Below are 3,189 nucleotides of genomic sequence, written 5' to 3' on the forward strand. Positions count from 1 at the left end.
TCACTCCTAGAGTCACCATAGTCATGAGAGTCAGCCGCGTCTGGTGGTCATGTTGCCTCTGCTGTCCCCTGAGGTCTCCCCTTCCACCTTGTCTCCGATGACTGAGTGCTGCCTGTTGGCCTGTTTCCCCAGGATCCAATTATCCCCAGTTCTACGGCCCTGGTTTCATTTCCGTCACTATGATAAAATGCCCAGACAAAATGCAGCATACGAGGGAAGATTTCTTTAGCTCCCAATTCATCACCGTGGGGAATCCACAGTGGCAGAAGCTTGAGGGAGCTGGTCATGTTGCATCCCTAACCAGCAATAGAGAGCAAAGAATGCACACGCGCCAGCGCTCTGCTCCACGTTTCCTGTTTTATACAGTCCAGGACCCAGCCCATTAAATGGTGCCCCACATTCAAGGTGGCCATTCTCACATCAGTCATAACTCAATTAAGAAAATCCCTCCTAGGCATCCCTTTAGGCCAACCTGATCTAGCCAGTTCCTCACTGAGACTCCCTTCCCAAGTGATTGTACACTGTGTGAAGTTGACAGTCAAAGCTAACCAGACAGCTGCCCCTGAAGCCTGGAGAGACCTTTATGGCTTCCTTTAAGGATACCCATGGGAAGAGTGTACATCCCTTAAGTGGAACAATATGGGCTGGGGTCTATACACCATTATTAGACTACATATAACAATTTGGCCACTAATACAATGAGTCAAAAAAATGGGCTTCTAGGGCTTGCCCTGGAGACTAAAATACTCTTCCAGGACTGGTGGTGTCTAAGGGTGCACAAGGACCCCTTAACTCTGGCACTTGCTCCTCATGCCTAGCAAATAGAAAAGTTGGTGCTCTGCTGCCATCTGGTGGCTACCACTGCAGTGTGGGAGTATGTGGCACAGGGTCGTAGAGTTGCTTTCTCGGAGTGACAGATACTGGCCACAGCCATGGTAGCACCAAGGTCGAGCTATCTCACGCTTTAGGCCATGTGGTTTCACTTACGGTTTATTCATTTATCACATTAACTGACATGATACAACAATATGCACTCTACCGCTTCACAAGTGGAAGTCACATAGCCCAAGGCTGTCTGGGCATGTTTAAGCACTCAGTAAATATTTGCCAGTGTGATAGAATTGAGACATTTCAGTGTCTTCTTCTCACATTCAGCAGTTCAGCTTCTGTTTGAACTTTCGCTTAGGCACTGGTACAGTTGAGCCTCTTAATAACTATTGTTCTGTTTAAACCAATGGTTCTCAACTTTCCTAATCCCTTTAATACAGTTCCTGGGGTTGTGGTGACCCCAAACCATAAAATTATTTCATTGCTACTTCGTAACTGTAAATTTTGCTACTGTTACGAAACTTCGTCATGTAAATATCTGATATGCAAGATATCTGATAAGCAACCCCTGTGAAAGGGTCATTCAACAACCCCAGTGGGGTCGCGACTCACAGGTTGAGAACCACTGGTTTAAAGGCAGGTTTGAGAAAGTGGAGAGAAAGTACCCCAGTGTGGTTTGAGTGTGGCACCTTTGAATGGAAGAGCTAAGCAGACCACAAACATGGAAGGCTTTGCAGTGTGCTCCTTGCACATATATTCAGATCTATGTTTCCTGGGGCAATTACAGTTGATTGACACAAAACATCCCTTTGAAAGATACTTCCCACCTGCACAGATTACATCTGATGTCATCCTGGAGCATACAAAAGGTCAGGCAGCTGCCCCTCTAACAGCATTTGGTTTTGAGTTTTCTCTGGAGCTATTATGTATCTATCGGCACCTTAGAAGTTAGAGTTTAAAAAGATTAAGAACTAGTGAGTGACAGTGACCAGTTCATGCAAAAAATGTATTCACCACCCTCTTTCTCACAGGTCCTGAGAAATGTCTCTTTCCTTCCTCTCTGTCCTCTGCCCTCTCTGCCTCCAGACGCCACGCTGGGTGCTTGAAGCTGGTATCTCTGCAGAATTTTCTCTTTGCAGCTTTCGGTTGCTGTTAACTCAGCTGGGTGGTGTTGAGCCACTTTTAATATTTTGCTACAGAGCAAGGACTAACGTTGTGCTTGGAATGGAAGAGTTATGAGCAGATTTGGTGTTTGCAACAAATTCAGCTTTTTTTCCCTTCACTTTCAATCTAGGTATAAATAATGGCCATTCCATAGAGAGTGTTATAAAGATCTGGGGCTAGAGAATGGTTCCGCAGTTAAGAGCACTTGCTGTTCTTGCAGAGGGCCTGGGTTCAGTTCTCAGAATCCATGTGCATCCATAAGTTCAGTTCCATAACGCCCACTTCTGACCTCCAGGGACATCAGGCACTTCTGACCTCTAGGGACATCAGGCATGCACATGGTAAACACACGCACACGAGCAGAATGCTCATGCAAACAAAATAAAGTGCATCTTTTTTTTTAAAGAAAAAATTTAAAGATATGCAATAATCACAGTGAAGGGTTCTGAGCATGGCATTATGGCACACTGTAGAGGACAGTGATCGGGTGAAGGCTAACAGCACCTGAAAGTTATGGGATCCAGTTGAAGGAACCATGAGAGCTACTACAAGCAGACAAGTCTGGAGGAGAGCTGTCCAGGCAGACAAGCAGAGAAGGGGATTTGGGTGACAAAAGTTGGGCAAAGACAAAGTGTCCTGAGAAGTCTGACTTGTGGGGAGAGCAGTGGACAGCCATCCGGAGCCTCAGGGTCTGTGCACAAGCTACCGGGAATGAGCCGAGAGGAGACCAGGGTTAGGAAAGTCCGTTGAGTAACATTTAAAAATATGGACCTTCCTGTGAGGACAAGTTCAGAGAGCCAGTGCGAGCTTGGAGCTTGGGAGGGATGAGTAGGGATGGTCCACTGTATCGTGGACCAGAGGATGAGCCTGAGCTCACGTGGCACAGCTGAAGCCAAGTCAGCTTCACCTTTGCATTCTTCTAAACACGCACCTGTGTACTTTCCACAAAGTGGCTGCCTAACAATCGAGAGTCAGAGACCCTCCCTTTTCTCTGAGGATTGAGTCGTCTCTGCACAGCAGCAGGCTGCTCACACCACCATCCAAGATGCTTTGGTCACAAAGCTCACTCCAACACTTGCTGACACCACCAGCTAAGAAAGCTAAGGGTGTGAGACACAGGTCTTATCCATCAGGTCTCTATTGGGAATCTTGTGTCAGCATCAGCTGACCCAAGTTCTGGGGGCTTAGCACACTAAA

The sequence above is a fragment of the Peromyscus leucopus genome, chromosome 10 (genome assembly GCF_004664715.2).
Source record: "Peromyscus leucopus breed LL Stock chromosome 10, UCI_PerLeu_2.1, whole genome shotgun sequence".
In the NCBI taxonomy this organism is placed as follows: Eukaryota; Metazoa; Chordata; class Mammalia; order Rodentia; family Cricetidae; genus Peromyscus; species Peromyscus leucopus.